Source organism: Diadema antillarum, unplaced genomic scaffold (genome assembly GCF_040938485.1).
Source record: "Diadema antillarum isolate AM-2024a unplaced genomic scaffold, OU_Dant_1.0 seq00000420_RagTag, whole genome shotgun sequence".
Taxonomy (NCBI): Eukaryota; Metazoa; Echinodermata; class Echinoidea; order Diadematoida; family Diadematidae; genus Diadema; species Diadema antillarum.
Window position 1 is genome coordinate 159,281 of NW_027271405.1, and position 19,450 is coordinate 178,730.

Genomic DNA, 19,450 nt, shown 5'->3' on the forward strand with positions numbered 1-19,450 from the left:
TTAGTATCAGCAAATCTTCTTTCATGGGCTGGATAAAGATCATTAAATCCAGACTAAAACAAAAATTATCAATTCATCGATGACTCATTTTTTAGTGATCAATCAACCAAGCGTCATCCTTTCTAGAAAAACCGTTATCATTTGTTTGTTTGTTTTCTCGGGGGGGGGGGTGGGCAGTGGCGTATCTAGGGGGGGGCAAGGGGGGCACGTGCCCCGGGCGCCACTCCTTGGGGGCGCAGAAAACGAGAAAAAAAAAGGAAAAGAAGAGGAAGAAAAAGAAAAAAACGAAGAAAAAGAAAAAAGGGAAAAAAAAACGACGACGAAGAAGAAAAAAAAAAAAAACTCGCCCGGAAAAAAAAAGGGGGGGGGGGGGCTGAGGGAGAATGGTGGGGGGGGGGGGCAGAAAACCAAATCAAACAAGATAAAAACAAAACATGATGATGACGCATACAAAATGACAATGTTTATTGTGTTCCCACATTGTGTTCACACAAGAATTCCATGTTCTGTCAGCTGAAATACAAACATTTTCGGCTCGCTCGCTGCGTTCGCTCGCCAAAATTTATATAGATAAAGAAGGTAAGAACAAAACGTGATGATGACGTGGACAAAATGATAATGTCTATTGTGTTCACACATGTCATTTTATATTTAGCAAGCAAAATGTTTCACGGAGCAGCGGCTACAGTTTCTTTCGTTCTGAAGCGATCGCCAATTGGATCAAAAGAATGCTCCAACGGTTTCGAACATATGTGACCGTGCACCTCAAAAAGAACATTAAGTCGCACACACTGATTTTGCGTGAGGACTGAAAATAAGTAAAATGGGTCAACCTAGCCGAACTTGACTTTTTCATATTTTCTGAAAGAGCGGGTCTGCTTTTACGTTATGCTAAAATTTGGTATCATAAAACGGGCAGGAAAGTGTGTTTTTTTAGCAGTTTATCTCGAACATTTTTGGTAGAATAGTGTGATTAGGTGTGTCTTTAGAATCCCTTTTTCATTTCTGAAAAACCTTGTCCACACTCTTCACTTTCAACTCTAATAACTTTTGAAAGGATAGTGCTACTGCTTTAAAAGTTGGCATTAATTATGGACAGAATGTGTTAATAAGGCATGCTCAATTTCACTTTAATCTGATAATCCCTTCATTGTTGTTACTCTGGTGGTTTACTTCCTGTTTTTTGTCCCATTCATCGCACAGCCAGCACGATTTGGTAAAGAATAAGCGCTTGAATAAACACTGTACTTTAGAGCCTCTTTTCTCAGTTTACACATTTCCTGAGTTTGTGCTTTCTTTCCAATATTTAGATAGGTTAGGAGAGTCCATTTGATTTGAGTTATACATCATTTTAAAGCTTAAAGTCTGCTCTTTGAGAATATGGTCTCAACTAAAAAGTCATGTCTGGCGACTTTTTGTTTGTTTTGAGGTGCAGGGTCACATATGGGGGGGAGGGAGGGGGCGCAAAAAAAATCAAGCAAGATAAGAACAAAATTCTTTTTTTTGTTCATTTTATTTCCATACTTCTCATTTATGGACATTATAACAGAAATCAAACGAGTTCCTTCACCTTGTAAACAATGTGCAAAACACAACAATATACATGGTGATAACACAGTAATTATATAATTATAAAACGTAGTGATGACGAGGAAATGTGCAAATTTCGGCTCACTCGCTCGTATAACTTACAGTATTTTTTTTCAAGTCCACAGTTTGTTGGTATAAATCGTTATCTATAAGGCCGTCACTATTATCTTGATTAGGATTGTAAGATTAAATAAGCAAAAAATGACAAGAATTCAATGTTTTGTAAGCTGAAATACAAACATTTTCGGCTCGCTCGCTGCGCTCGCCAAAATTTATCCAAAAAAGAAAAAGAAAAGAAGAAGATAAGAACAAAACGTGACGATGACGTGCACAAAATGACAATGTCTATTGTGTTCACACATGTCATTTTATATTAAGCAGGAAAAATGTTACACGGAGCAGCGGCTGCAATTTCATTCGTTCTGAAGCGATCGCCGATTGGATCAAGAGAGGACGCCAACGGTTTCGAACATATGGGGGGGGGGCGCAAGAAAATCAAAAAAGATAAGAACAAAACGTAATGATGACGCGGAAATATGCAAATTTCGGCTCACTCGCTCGTACTAATTTAGAGTACTAGTATTATAAGTCCTCAGTTTGTTGGTATAAATCGTTACCTACAAGGTCGTCACTATATCTTGATTAGAATTGTAAGATTTAATCAGCAAAAAATGACAAGAATTCCATGTTTTGCAAGCTGAAATACAAAAATTTTCGGCTCGCTCGCTGCGCTCGCTCGCCAAAATTTATCAATAAAAAAAGAAAAAAGAGATAAGAACAAAACGTGATGATGACGTGGAAATACACAAATTTCGGCTAACTCGGGCGTACTAATTTAGAGTACTGTTGAAATTCCTTATGCAGTTTGTTGGTATAAATCGTTATCTATACGGCCGTCACTATATCTTGATTGGAATTGTAAGATTTGATGAGCAAAAAATGACAAGAATTCCATGTTTTGTAAGCTGAAATACCAAAATTTTCGGCTCACTCGCTGCGCTCGCTCGCCAAAATTTATCAACATTCATTACATCTAAATCACCCTCAAAAGACCCCTATAAAGTGCTTGAAAAAGCATATCATGTGGACTTTGTTTAAAGTCCCTACCGGGATTGGGTTGGGGTTGAACACTTTTTCAGAAATCAGGGGCGCAATTTTCGCGCTTGCCCCGGGCACCGTTTTCCCTAGATACGCCACTGGGGGTGGGAGGTTCTATTCACAACCACCAATTCAGAGCTTGCAGCCAAACACGCTTACTTTTGTGCAGGTCCCGTCATACTTCTTTGATATTTGTACAACCTGAAAGATAAATTTCAATATTGACATGTTTTTCAATTCAATTTCAATTTTTTTCAATTTCAATCATAGTTTATTTCCAATCAACGAAAATCAAAAACATAGTACAATGTATACATGTCATTAAATGATATTGTTCAAACGCTTGCAAAAGATTCATGTAATATACGAGACAAATTATAGAACAACATATATGTACAATAATAAAGAGGAACACTGTACAAATACTACGTGGGCGAGCGGAAAATAAATTCGATCATGGAAAATAGTGATCCACTAAAAAGCAAAGCTTGTCGGACGTGGATCGCTAGATAAATAATGAGTGAATGATATACTATTCTATAACAATATACATGTAGTTATTTTGAGATACACAGGTCGGGAAAAAAATATAGAATACCAATGCTATAGTGCCCGGACACTGTTCATTGAACCACGTGTACCGGGGAAATATGACAAGGACAATACATTCGTACACACATTCAATTACCCACACGCATATACACTGTTGGACGCGAGACAGTACCGAGAGGAGAGAAGACGGTAACAATATACAAGTCTACGAAGAACAATAGACGGGAAAGGAAAAGGAGAGAAGAAAGAAGAGAGGTCTGCACACAGAACACGCCAAGTGCTGCGACATCAGGACAGGTGAAAGCTCAAACATAAATTATAGCAATTTAAATTATCTAAGATTATAATTAGAAAGTAAATGTTTTCTGAGTTTATATTTAAATGTGACAAATTTGGGGGAATCTTTTAAACTATTATCTAAATTATTCCAAAGTCTGGGTCCGGTATAAAGAAATGTATTTTGGGCATGTGCGGTTCTCATTAACGGAAGATGGAATTCGTCGGATCGTCGCGTGGGATAGTTATGAACATGACTGTTTCGATGAAATAAATCGTGGAATATTTTAGGTAAAAAGGTACTATTGTAATTAAACATAAACTGACCAAGTTGAAACACATACAAATCATTTACTTTTAATATTTTATGGTCAGAAAACAAAGCATCTGTATGTTCTCGGGTATGTAAATTAAAAACAATTCTAAGCGCTTTCTTTTGCAATAAAAGAAGTTTATCAAGTAACATCTGATATGTATTACCCCAAGCAAGAATCCCGTAGTTTAAATAAGGGAGTATCAAACTAGAATAAAGAGTTAATAATGCAGATGAAGGAAGATAATATTTCAATCTATTCATTACGCCAATGTTACGTGAAATAATTTTACATATGTTATCAATATGATTCCTCCATGAAAGCTTGTTATCAACGCAAACACCAAGAAATTTAAAAGAAGAAACTTCTTCTAAGGGAGTAGTATCAAATGTTATATTGCCTGGGAGGCTATCTAAAGAATTACTAAAAAGCATAACTTTTGTTTTTTGAATATTTAATGACAATTTGTTTGCGTATATCCATTGTATAACCTTTATCAATTCTTCATTGACTGTTCTTATTAAGATATTTGGGTCAGGGTGGGAAAAAAAAAGATTAGAGTCATCCGCGAATAATATGAATGATAGTTTCTCCGAGGATCTATGAAAATCATTAATATAAATAATGAATAACAATGGGCCTAATAAACTCCCTTGTGGAACACCACATGCAATTGTTTTACTTTGAGAGTCAAAGCCGTTGACATGTACAAATTGGGATCTTTCTGATAGGTAACTCGTGAACCACTCCAAGGCCTTTCCACGTATTCCATAATGAGACAGTTTGGCGAGAAGTATTCCGTGGTTAATCGTGTCAAAGGCCTTGGAGAAGTCCAAGAAGATACCTATTGTGTGTGAAAGTGTGTCGAGTGCGTGTGTGACTTTGTCGATGAGGGCAAGTAGTGCGTGTGTTGTGCTGTGATTTTCCCTGAATCCAAATTGAAAGTTTGAAAATATGTCGCAGGTTTTAAGAAAACGTACTGTCCTGATGTAGACTATTCTTTCAAGAATCTTAGAAATAGAAGATAATAAAGATATGGGTCTATAGTTATTGACATCATCCTTCTCCCCTTTCTTATAAATAGGAATTACTTTCGCAATTTTCATGCTATTTGGCACATGGCCAGTTGCAAGCGATGAGTTGATAATATGTGCTAAGGGATCCACTATTTGAGGAATTATGTTTCTTATCAAATGGTTGTCAATTCCGTCATGGCCAGGACTTTTACCTTCTTTCAAATTGGCAACAATCTTTATTATTTCTTCTTTATATGTTGGGTCAAAAAATATAGTTTTAGAGTTAGGTGTATCTAAAAAATCACTAAAAGATTTACTAGAAAGAGGAATATTTTGAGAAAGATTTTTTCCAATTGAAGAAAAGAAGTCATTAAAAATTTCAGCCATGCCAGCGGGAGTGTTGCTGGAGGCATTGCCCCACCGAACTTCAGAAATATTAGATGAATTGTTAGGTGTATTCATAGCATTCTTTAATGTTTTCCATGTGTCTTTAATGTCATTTTTATATTTGCTTATCTGATTAACATAAAAAAGTTTCTTCTGCGTACGCAATAATTTGGTGAGTGTGTTTTTGTATGAAACATATTTTTTCTTATTTTTTTCAGTGGGATTACATCTATATTTATAAAACAAATTATTTTTCCTATTTATAGATCGTAATATAGACTGGGTTATCCACGGGAGTCTTGGAATTTGCTTATATCTATTTTTTATGTTACGCAGGGGAATATGGTTATCGATTTCGGAGGTAAGAGTAGATATGAAATAATCATAAGACAAATTGACATCGGTAGTGTTGTATACAGAAGACCAATCGAGTTCTTTTAAACTGTTTTGGAGACTTGTAAGATTATCTGCAGTAATCTTACGACGCTTATAATAATTATTTTGTTTATTCAGTTTAATTGGAACCTGAGCAAATATAGGAAAATGGTCAGTGATGTCTGAGAGGACGATACCAGACTCAGGAAGTGGAAGAACATTACAAAAAATGTTGTCTATGAGGGTAGCCGATTGGCTGGTGACACGGGTAGGCTTGGAAATTAATGGTAAAAACGAAGCAGACATTAATGTTTCTATAAATTCTTTTGAACTGTTTTGGGAGTTACATTTCATGAGATCGATATTAAAATCGCCCATCAGAAATGTATCTTTAATAGATATCATGGGATTTTGTAGTAAATCCTGCAAAACTGTCAAAAAATCATTCAAATTTGACCGAGGGGGCCTGTAAATTACACCAATCATAATGTTTTTTCCATGTGGATTTATCAATTCAATAAAAAGGGATTCGAGAACATCGCTCATAACACTAATCTCCTCATGTATAATATATTTAAATTTTTTCGAGATGTACAAACCAACTCCTCCACCAACTCTCTCATTTCTATTTCTAAATACAAATTCGAATCCGGGTAAAGAAAATAAATGACTGATATTAGAGTTCAACCATGTTTCTGTTAGCCCTATGATGGAGCAAGATTTATGATCTGGGTTTTCTAAGAGTAAGCGCAACTTATCAAAATTTTTATTGATACTGCGTATGTTAAAGTGAGCTAACAAAAATGTTTCATCAACTGTATTCGTGATCCGATTTTTATACTGATTTTCGGTCAAATAAACACACGATGGACTCTGGACTGGATCATTTGAGTCAAATCTATATTCAAATTCTTGTGCTGAGGTATTGTATTTATCGGATATGTAATCTTCATATAAACTGGAGATCATATTTGCATGATCAGATTCAGAGTGCCTTACTGTGTTATAGAATTCATCATTATTCAAAGAATTAAAAGCAAAGTTTATTGTGTCAGCCATGGGTTAGAATATAAAACATTCGGGAATTAATAACTGGCCTCCCGCCTGGTCCTAACTCAGCAGCTACGTGGGGGTATGCAGACCTAAAAGAAGAAAGGAAACCGAAATGCGTACAGAGAAACATGAAACACAGACAAAACAAGGAAACGAACATGAACACAGATGACACAGAATCAACATCGTTGCGGATGGTACACAAGGCCATGGGCTCGTATACAATACCTAACATGAACTTATTTAACAAACAAAGACTAGGCAGAGTAGGCAAAGTACTAGGCAGCGTCCACGAGCATATTAAACTTCTCGACCACTTAATGACAAAATAAGGAACCAGTTATTGTTGTGGGTTTTTTTGGTAGTCGGATCGCCTATCCAAAATAACTAATTCTTATACCATTGGGATTTGTAATCAGTACGAACAATTATATCAAAGTAATGCAAAATCACATACACACAAAAATGCAATTCCATTGTTGTTAAAATTTTCATCAAACTGATATGCAAATACAGTGTACAAACAAAATTGCCCAAAATACGAGTACACAATGTGTAAATACATAAAATAATAGATAGCCCAATCTGTCTCACTGAGTGAGTACCCTAGATAAAAGAGCGAGGGAGGGAGGGAGAGAGAGAGAGAGAGAGAGAAAGAAAAAAGTGAGTGAGAGGGGGAATGAAAAGAGAATCTAGAAAACAAATCTTGACGAACTGAACAAAACGGCTATGCAATTAACTTATAACATTCGTGGGTATACATGTGTCTACAGGTGTGTGTGTGTGCATAAGAAGGCAAAGCAAAGCCGAGAATAGATGAAAAAATAAAGGCGTGTTGTCACCTGGGAAAAATGTTTGCACAATTATTACGTCATTACACTCTTGCATAAAAATAACGTTCTGACAACAGAACGCCTCCCAATCTCCAGTTATTTTAAATATGTTATGGCTTTGAACTTTAAATAACTAATACATTAAGACGACCAACGGCAGTCAAGGGGCCAACATCACCTGATATGATACAACAAATTGCCATAACTATCCATGAGTATAAACAGCACCTATAAACAAGCCCAAGTAGTACAGCAACGAAGGTTGCTGGGCGACGGTGTCCCAAAACAGGTGATCCGTGTCCCCCCCCCCCCCCTCCAGCTACCGCAAAGTTCATAATAACAACATTCCAGAAATGTAACAAATTTTGTCAATCATTACTTCTTTAGTGTTAAACGGATGCATATTTTCCGGCGGTGTACAAGTAACAAACACAACATAAGACAAATTACTGAGACAGCTTCGTGTAGCAGAGCTTTAAATCAATCTTATCGTATTACATTATACTAACAAACATTTTATCTTTGTTAAGTATAATTATATATAAAATGATTATATGAGTTAACTTTCCCTGGAACTGTTACCAAAAACAAAACATAAAATGATAATTCTGATTACCGAGAAACTACATGTATTACAAATACAAACATGTATTTAAACCTGGTTGGTACTGGAAAAGGGGGGCTCGTACAACAAATACATATATATCTTAATTTGTGATCAACTTTATCCATTACACAAACAAACAAATGGGGTTTATGTAGATCGTTTTCCTATTCCCTTTCTTCCTTATCATCTGATTATTTTTTTTTCAATACTGGGTTTGATCTGAAGGTCATACATGAGAATCAGCATTCCACACGAAAAATAAAGAACTTGATGTCAACATGGACATACATTGTGGAATAGATATTATGAATAAATGCGTACTGTATGTATTACTTTGTCTTGACTAGAAAATGGAAATGAAAAGGGAAAAAGAAAAAAAAACTTCATATTATGCGTATTCTGCTTGGAGAATTTTCACACACATACAAAAACAAAATGTATTAAACTTTAAAGTCAGCTTTAACACAGGTTTCAGTCATTTTAACAAATAAAAGGATTTTTCTTTCTTCATTCTCCTCTTCCTTGTTTATTACAAAGTGGAAATAATTCAAAGAAGAAAAGGTGTGAAATGATGTCACGCAGCAAATAACCTGCTTTAAGTTTACTGTCACTATAGACCTATTTCATAATACAATTGTAAGTATAACAGGTAAGGTAAAAGCTAAATCCAATTTACCTTCATCTCCTCCTTCTCCTCATTGCTTTTTTTTTTGTGCAATTAAGAGTGGGTCTGTGAAGGCTTAACTTATCTAATCAATGAAGAAAGGATATACACGGAGAAGTATAAAGTCATTGCTGTGTATAGGCAGCACTGATATACAATATTCACAATCAGTATAAAAGGTTAGTATATACAAATATTTTTTGTTCTTCTTTCTTTTTCATTACTAAATGGAAATGAGGAGAAAATAAAACAAATAATCAAATTTTCTATAATATCACCGTATTTTCTACTAGGGAAAACGACAACAAAAAACCTTAAAAAGCAACAGAATACCAATATTCATTTCTTCAACCTTTTACTTTCATTATACCCTTCTCCTCATCCTCCTCCTCTCTCTCCTCATTGTCTTCTTGTGAAAATGAAATAGGAAAGTGAAGGCTTTACTTGTTCAATCAGTGAGGAAATAATGTACAAGAAGAAATGGTCACTACTGTGTATAAGCAGCATTGATCTGCAATTCATTGTCACTATAAGAGGTAAGTATGAATACATTTTTTCCATGCTGCTTTCTTCTTTTTTTTTATTCCAAGATGGAGATGAGGAGAACAATAAAAAAGAAAACCAGAGCTTCCTTTATATATATGCATTGGAGCAAAATTAGCTGAAAACATACAAACTTGTAACAAATAGCCCTATTTATGGTCAGCCGTGGCATACATGTACACTTCGTAAAAATCGGTCTAACAGGTAAGAACTCATTATATTTTCATCGTGTTCTTACAAAATTGTCCTTTGTGCCAGAAAAGGAAAAGAAAAGAAAAAAAAACACTATTTAGGACAAAATTTAGTGAACAATGTTTGTTCTATATTACTTCAAACTGTCTAGTTTGACAATTCATTTCAATTTTCAAAATTGTATTGGTAATATTATAGCATGTTTCATTATCAATGTCAGTATTACTTTGAAAGATATAGATAGAAGAGTGTTACCTGGAGCAGATGGCATGTCACAAGCCGAAAAACACCGTTGATCTGATATGATATGGAAATGAAGAACAGAATGAAGTGCAGCTATTCCTTATAAGCTTGCCAGGCGGTGGTATTTTTCGCTTTGCTGAACAAGACCACTTTAGTTCCAACAAGGGTTATTTTTGTGGAGAGGTTCTCGTCCTTCCTCATCTTGTACGCCTTGGCTGCAAGTACGCTTCGCTTGGCCTTCAGGGCGGGGGGTAGATCGGTGCGGACAGAAATCCTTGGACCTCGCGTTTGAGCTCCATCGTCGGGTGTTCCGCGACGAGTGGTTCTTCCTTCGTAGGTAGCAAGAACGCGATTTCGCTCATACATGTACACAAATTTTGCAATTATGGGCTGGGGTGAACTGGTAGCTGCGTTCCGCTGGGGAAGGCGATGGGCATTAACAAGTGCGATAGACGCAGACTCCTCTTGCGACAGACCAAGGGTTACAAAAGCACCACGTAGAACTGCATATACATCCTCGTTGGGGGCTTGATGAAGGCCGTAGAAAAGGAGATTTCCTTTACGCTTTATGTTGTCATCAAGATTATTGTACACACACACACTCACACGCACACACACACACACACACACACACACACATACACACACACACACACACACACACACACACACACACACACATATATATATATATATATATATATATATATATATAATATTCTCTTTTTTGTATAATATACAATTGTTTACTACTGACAAAGTAGAAAAAACATTGTGCTCACATTATTTTCAATGCATGAAATAGAATAGACTGAAAAGTTATGAAACTTAAATTCGCTCATTGTTGCAGATCATTTCTCGCATCGAGGTTTCTGTTTTGTTTGTCTGTTTGTTTTGCCGTTAGTTTCCATGAACAGGATCATATTCTCGACTTGTAATTACAATTTGTGCTATGAACACAATGTTTACCATGCTAAAAAGAAGGAACTTGTCTGGGAATGAACTTACTGTTAGACCGGACATCGGCACTGCCACTGAATTAAAGCTAGTTCATTCCTGCGACACGGTGATATTATATACAGTGCCGCAATTCTCTTTTATTCTCTCTTGGTCTAATTGATAATTCTTTAGCTTCCAGTAAGGATATTTAGTCCGGGAGCCAGCGGGGGTCAGCTTAGCTGAAAAGGTTACCAATTTTTATGTATATAGCAATTTAGTACATATGCTCCTAAGTATGGAAATGCACGTCTGGCTGGTCATCGGTGGTGGGTGTGGCCAGGAGGGCCAAAAAAAGGACCCCTCAAAATTAGGCTAGCCTAGCTGGAAAAGTAACCCCGTGAAAACAACTGGAACTTGTTCGTTACACTTACAGGATAAATGAATGACCATTGCCAGACGTTTTAAGTGGTGGGGGTAGCCGCCAGACGCCCTTAAAGACCCAACTCCAGCTAGGCTAGCCTAGCTGAAAAAGTAACCCCATGAAAACCCACTGGAACTTGTTCGTTACACTTACAGGATAAATGAATGACCATTGCCAGACGTTTTAAGTGGTGGGGGGGGGGGGTAGCCGCCAGACGCCCTCAAAGACCCAACTTTTTCCAGCTAGGCTAGCCTAGCTGAATAAGTAACCTAATGAAACCCACTGGAACTTGTTCGTTACACTTACAGGATAAATGCATGACCATTGCCAGACGTTTTAAGTGGTGGGGGCTAGCCGCCAGACGCCCTTAAAGACCCAATTTTACCAGTTAGACTATAGCCCTGGCTGGAAAAGTAACCTCCTACGGAACCCATTGGAACTTGTTCTATGTTTGTATCTCACCTGATAAACACTGTCGACATAGTATTCTGGTGTTCTTTCAATAAATTTCCACACTTTTGAGCTATATGACCACCAAATTCACTCCTCAGATCATCTATTAATTGCTGTCAAGTGTTAATATAGTAATGGTGAAGTCCGACTACGTCAACAGTCAAAAAGTCAATTAACTATACCATTTGAAAATCTCTGTAATCACAAAGTCGATACGTTGACGAGACATCACTTCGCTTTTGCCTTGTTAGATGGTGAATATTTTGTAAGCTTCCGTTTCTAATTCATACAGCATCAGCATACATGTCTGAGAATAGCGGTAAAGAACATTAGAGTCTTTGGCAACAAGTGCAAAATTAAATTATGTGCCTTATTTGCTGAACAAACGTCGTAGGAGGACAACGACCTGTTAGGCAATATGGCGGACCAATAGCTCTATATTATTAGTGATATAGAATAAATGACAATGATGTATTTCTGAAGCATACTTTTCATTAGATACTTTTGCAATCACTCAATGTATACTTTTAATCGAACTAAGTATATATCCATGACTTGCTCATGAATTACGGCAGAATGATTCGGTGAGGTAAGTTTTCTGTCATGTCATTACGGAAGAAGTGAACGTTTCAATATTTTGCTATTTGTTCCATATTCATTTCTGAAGTGGTTAAATGTACTTTCCCAAAACATTTTTTCTTTTATATATACCTACGTTGCATCCAAATGCCTATTCGTTGAAAAAATGCGGGCCATGTATTCAAAGGTCAAAGATCATAGGTTAATGGAAGTAGGGTATACAACATTTCACTAAGTTGTTTTATTGGGGGGGGGGGCATGATTCACAGTGTCCTAAAACCTTGTATAATACATGTATTTAGTTTTGTAGTCACGACTCTTGCTATGTATGATGCCAAACTCTTCCCGCTCATACAAATGCAGCCGTTTCAGGGAAATAATTATGATATATTACTTCATGATTTGGTAATGCTGAAGTGGTTGATAACATTCCATTGATACTATGTATAGAACAGAAAGTGAATTTGACAATGGTATATGATATCCGCAATTTACTCTTTGACAGGTTCTATCATCCGATTAATAATGTATAAATTGAATATACAGTAGTCCCCTATTCAGTAACTACAGGTGAAGTTAGATAAGCTGCATTCATTTTGCACGCGACCATGGCGTTATAGCCAAAGATGATTGAATTCTGTAAATCTCTGTGTGCCTGCACAGGATTGGAAAACAAACAACTTTCTGTGTATAGAACAACGAAACAGAAACTGGTGCATGCATTATTCTCAGTCACTTTGTTATTCATAATGATGGTTTGCTCATTGCAGTTCCGGAATCTCAGCTCGAGGGACTCGAATTGATCCCAAATCAGTCGGCATGCGTGTATCACCCCAAACAATATCTGAACACATAACTGCAGTCCTCCATAGTCTCTATTGGTGGCCGATAAGGTCTGGTATCAAGTTGGATTTTCATATTATTTACAGAACCTTGTATTTAAATGTTATCATCGAAATGCCCGTATACGGTATGCGTATCTCAGTTAACTCTTTAAACCATAGTTGTAATCTACGTGCCAAGAATCTCATGTTTTCAATAAGCGTGAACTCCAAGACATGTCGTGATAAGGACTTTAAGACAATCGTCATTATAAAACAAATTCCCCTTTTACAAGACACGTTTTAGATTTTAGATAGAAATATGGATTCGTTTGATTCAAACAGCTTCTTAAATCCTCTTACATTTTGTTTTTAAGATATGGTGTATACTTTAGAAGTGTAAGAAGCATGCTCTTGTTTTAGAGGCTTTGAGTACTGGTAAGAAGCATATAGATTATGTGAATAAGTACGCATTCAAGAACGTTTTGAATAAAACGTATCCAGACAACTGCATATCATATTTTCACCTCTTCCTTCATGCAGATGTATACTCTTGCCGAGAAGGTTTGTTTGATAGATATAGTGCTCACCTTATTGAAAAGGTAATTGGGTAAATTTTTGGTTTCAGTATATTATTCAAACACAACTAAGTTAACTTTTACATTAACATTTTCACAACTCACAAATTCCACACGCACACACATTTCATGATTCACAAGATCCAAGTTACACTAATCCTATTTACTTTGCAGAGTGCAACAACAACATAAGTTATATACTGAGCAAATAGGCTTACATCAGTTCGCACTATTCAAGGTTTAGAGTAGTTAAAGGGATAGTACAGTATTGGTGGAGATGAGAATTGGGCTTTAAACTTTTTGCGAGATACCAAGAAAACACTTATGATATAGTACAGAGCATACCATTTTAAGAGGAATTCAAAGTTTATTTGATGAAAATTGAGTTTGGAATGACTGAAACATCCAAAATCAAAGGAAAACAAAGCGTTGGTAATAAAGTGTGGGTCCCACACTTTATTAGAATCGCTCTTTTTTTGGATATCTCAGCCATTTCAAAACCTATTTTCATCAAATAAACGTTGAATTCCTCGTAGAATTGCCTGCTCTTTTATATTGCATAAGAGGTTTCTCATTATCTCACCAAAAAATGTTAGAAACCTGAAATTAGGTCTCAACCAAAACTATACGATCCCTTTAAGTAACTAAATCGTACCCGATTATGTGATGCTAAGTTGCCCCTTCAGATGATGGGCAATATTGCCCCTATAAAGGAGCAGGCAGTGACACTGACTTGCTCCTTTAAAGAAGCAATTTTGCAGCAGTCATGGAGCAAATAAGCACCACATAGGTGCAACATCATACCAATAAGGCACAAGATTGCACCCTCAAGAGAGGGTACATTCTTGCATCCTTCGGGTATAAAGTTGCACCTAAAGGTACGAGGTTGCGCCTTTTTCAAGGGGGCAAAGTTGCTTCCGAGAGTGTAACTTTCACCCTTTCTTGCGGGTACAAAGCAGCACCCAAAGTTCCAAGATTGCACCCTCAAAACAAGGCACAATCTTGGAACTTTGGGTGTTTCTTTGCACCCTCACGAAAGGATGTAAAGTTGCACCAAGATGTAAAGGCTACACGGAGTGCAAAGGTGCGCCGAAAGGTAAAGGGTGCAAGATCGCACCCTCAAGAAAGGTGCAACTATAGCACCACTTAGTGTGGGTGGAAAGATGTATCCTCAAGAAGAGGTGCAATCTAGCACCACTTAGTGTGGGTGGAATGATGTACCCAAGGGAACATTTTCGCACCCTCAATAAAGGGTTCAACTTTGCACCCTCTCTGCAGTATTATTTTATACACACGTGAATTCCTTGTTCCTGTGAGCTACGTTTAATATGAGCGTGACCCAGTATTAGACACGTGTCAAGCCTTTGCAGACACAGAATTTTTTTCTTCATGTTGTTTAAAGGTCATTTAAAACAAATTTAAATATATATTTATTTCTTTTAAGTTAAGAGGAGCAAATGTGGAGATCAAGACCTGTGATACATGTTACGGGAAGTCTATATTTTTATGTGTACTCGGTTGTTGTTTTTTTCAATTACAAGGAATTACCTGTGAGCTAATTGGATAAAGAAGCTGAGCATTCCTTTTTTTTTCATCAGTTAATGTCAGTGCTGGAGTATTATTCTTGAAAAGTTGGCATCTAAATATCCTCCAAACCAAGTACTTACTGTATAGAATTATATTCCTGTGAGGTACGTTTCTTATGAGCATGACAGATCTGTAGACACGTGTCATAGTAGTTACAAACACTACGTTTCCTTTGCTTTCATCGTTATCAAGAAGCGATTTTGAACAATTTCAGATGTTCTGGTTTTTTCAATTTCGTTACGAGGAGGCAATAATGATTTCATGTAAAACATGTTAAGGAAAGTTGATTACTCATCTTCGTCTTCTCAACAAGAAGATGATACACATGAGCTCATTTGCTAAAGAAGTTGAAGGATGTTTAATTGCTGGTAGCCACGTAGGGGCTTTTGTCATAACATTTTGCATCTTAATCCCTCGAAACTAAGTACATGCAGTATTAGTTTATAGATAACATAATATTTTTGTTGTTGCTGTGAGCTTATTCATATGAATTTTAGACATGTTTCTCATATGTTCCTGTCATAAGCTTTACTGAAGAACAGCAAATGTTGAGTTTATTGGCAAGAGAGGTTGATCATTACTTTACATTTAAGTTCATTGAAGTGCCGGAGCATAAACTTGTCTTGAAATATTTGCATCCAAAACCCTCCAAACCAAAAACGTGCAATACTAGACACAACAGGAATTCCTTGTTGTTGTGAGTTATGTTTCTTAAAAACACTGAATTTTTCTGCTTTTGCAATGTACTATGTTCAAAAACACTCTTGAACAATTGTCAGATTTCGTTTCTTTCTTAGAGAAGAAAACGGTGAGGTCATGTGAAGCATGTTCCTAGAAATTTTATTTCGTTAATAATTTTTCTTTACCCATCTCCTCAACCGTAAGGTGATACGGAACCTAAAAAGTCATAGGCCAAAGGTGTTGAGCTTTACTTCCCCTTTTTTAAAGTAAATTTAAGAGCTGGGGCATTATTTTTAAAAAAGTTGGCATTTTAAGCTATGTACACCGAGTACGAGTCTTACTGAATGGATTTCTTGTTGCAGTAGAATTGTATTTCTTATGAGCTTGATGGAGTATTAGACAATTGTATCAAGTGTCTGCAAAAACTGTTAATGTATTCCCTTTTGCTAATGTCCAAAGAGTTAATTTGCCAAGTTTTGATTGTCTTTTGTTTTAATCATCAGGGGTTTATTTTATCATGGTCATAGAGGAAAGAAACTTAATTAGGCCCTATTAAAAAAAGCCTTCATATAAGAAGAGATACTGTAGGACACAATTTCATCAAAAGTTGTGATTTTCAACATTTCCAAAATGCAATTGATGAATAATTCTCCCAGGGCACAGAAAGAAAGTAGTTTTTGTCTTGTTTTTTTTTTCTTTCACGTCAGTATGTTATAATACCCGCGGGTTTACGCCCATCCCACCAATTTCCATCTGGATACTGTACCGAGCCTTTTTTTTTTTTTTTTTTAACACTGCAAAGAAAATGAGAACACTGATGTTTGAGAAAAATCCCGACATGTTTGATTGGGCAATTCTTTTTTGCTGTCTATTATTCTTTCCAAATAAGTTTTTTGGTTATCACTGAGGACAAATACAGATACCCTCTTTCTATACCAAAACCACAGCACTGTATATTCTCATATTTCTACAGTATTTCGTCTCAACACTTGCCCTATTGATATTTCAAAGCATGTTTCCCTGTGCGCTCAAGAAACTCCCCATTAAAGGAGACCTCCGGGTGATTCTCAGATTTTTACATTTGTACAACTATGAATTAGTTATACTGAGGACAGAGCTTCAGAATTTGTGATAATTGGGATGAAGAATAAGAATATTTTCAAAAAATAGAACAAATTGCAATGAACAAGGATGATGACATGGGAGAGTCACCATAAGAATGCATGAGTTGGGGCTCAAGGAAGCAGAACAAAAGAATAAGGCATGCATAGATTATAGACTGGTGAACTCGCATGCAAGCAAGCGGTATTGTTATGGAATTACACTGCTATCATTTCTGAAATATGTGAACCTTATAGCTGGTAAAATTGGGTCTTTGAGAGCGTCTGGGGCTACGCCCCACCACTTAAAGCGTCTGGCAACGGTCATGCATTTATTCTGTAAGTGTAAGAACAAGTTCCAGTGGGTTTCATGGGGTTACTTTAATTTTCAGCTAGGCTAGCCTAGCTGGTAAGAGTTTGGTCTTTGGGGCGTCTGGCGGCTATTGTCTGGCAACAATCATTCAATTATCCTTTGAGTGTATCAAAACAACAAGTTCCAGTGGGTTTCAGGAGGTTATTTTTCCAGCTATAGGCTAGTCTAGCTGGTAAAATTGGGTCTTTGAGGGCGTCTGGCGGCTACCCCCCCCCCCCCACCACCACTCAAAACGTCTGGCAATGGTCATGCATTTATCCTGTAAGTGTAACGAACAAGTTCCAGCGGGTTTCATTAGGTTACTTTTTCAGCTAGGCTAGCCTAGCTGGAAAAATTTGGGTCTTTAAGGGCGTCTGGCGGCTACCCCCCACCACTTAAAACGTCTGGCAATAGTCATGCATTTATCCTGTAAGTGTAACGAACAAGTTCCAGTGGGTTTCATTAGGTTACTTTTTCAGCTAGGCTAGTCTAGCTGGAAAAATTTGGGTCTTTAAGGGCGTCTGAGGGCTACCCCCACCACTTAAAACGTGTGGCAATGGTCATTCATTTATCCTGTAAGTGTAACGAACAAGTTCCAGTGGGTTTCATTAGGTTACTTTTTCAGCTAGGCTAGCCTAGCTGGAGTTGGGTCTTTAAGGGCGTCTGGCGGCTACCCCCCACCACTTAAAACGTCTGGCAATGGTCATTCATTTATCCTGTAAGTGTAACGAACAAGGTTTTCATGGGGTTACTTTTCTAGCTAGGCTAGCCTAATTTTGGGGGTCCTTTTTGTGGCCCTCCTGGCCACACCCACCACCGATGACCAGCCAGACGTGCATTTCCATACTCAGGGGCATATGTGCTGAATTGCTATACACATACAAATTGGTAACCTTTTCAGCTAGGCTGACCCCCGCTGGCTCCCGGACTAATTCCTTAGTTCTCCAAGAGTTAGTGTCCATATGCAAATAAGTGAGTCGATGATATTATCACCTCAATTTTCAATTGCTCGTGGAACTGAATATGTTTGAAGTTCATACTAGTGAAATATAATTTGCTAATTGCCTTAGGCTATTTGTTGTGATGTTTTTTTACACGTGTGCTTCCCATTGTAGTTCACAGACAAGGACTGAGGGTGTAAGAGAGACCCAATCTCTTTCTGAAGCATCTTGTGTGGTGTTTTTTTTTTCAATTAACTGAAATTTACTAAACCTTTAACAGAATTCGTGCTGATTTCTTTTTAATTTTGCATCTCAGTTTTTGAATCGCACCAATATTCACAATTCTTCATGTGGATAGTATTACTGAATGTAAATAAACACAGGGCCTAAAATTGACATTGTTATTGAATGATATGGCAAACCAGTTACTGTTCTCATATGTTTTGTTATATATTTATATATATATATATATATATATATATATATATATATATACATTGTATATATATTATATATATATATTCATTTCATTTCATTTCATTTCATTTTATTTCATTCTCCTTTATCCAACAGAACACAACACAGTATGAATTAGGTTATTATCACAATCGTATACACACAACTTGGAAATGATATCAAATGATACAACAATAAAGTTACATATATATGCATGTATACGCAAAATGATACAAGTCTATGTTTCAGTTGGGAAAAAAAGGGAGAACTGAGAGGTCCACTAGAAAGCAAGCTTGTAGATTTTGAACCACTCAAGAAACTCTAACGAAATACTTATTTGTATATGCTTAACACAAGTATAATTTAAACAAGACGGAACAAAACAGGGGACACACAATAACATGACACGACTAAACAGAAAGGTGGAAAATGGAAGGAAGGAAGGAAGGAAGAGAATGCCTACACGCTGATCAAAGAAACGAAAGAGGGAATTGAAGAGGGAATTGAAGAGATGCTTTAAACAGCCGGTGGTTGCATACAGCCGTGTAAAGAATATGATGGCTATTTCATGAATTAATGAGTTCAGAGATTAATTGATTGATGGTTGGACGATGAACCCTGTGGTTGTTGGGACTTGGTTAATGAAAACGAACATCAGAGAGGGTTTAACAGAAAGGATTTCAACTTACGCTTAAAGGAATACAAAGAAAGAGATTTTTTTATTTCAAAACTTAATGAATTCCAGAATCTAGGGCCTGTGTATGTAAATGTATTCTGAGCCAATAATGTTCTCAGAAGG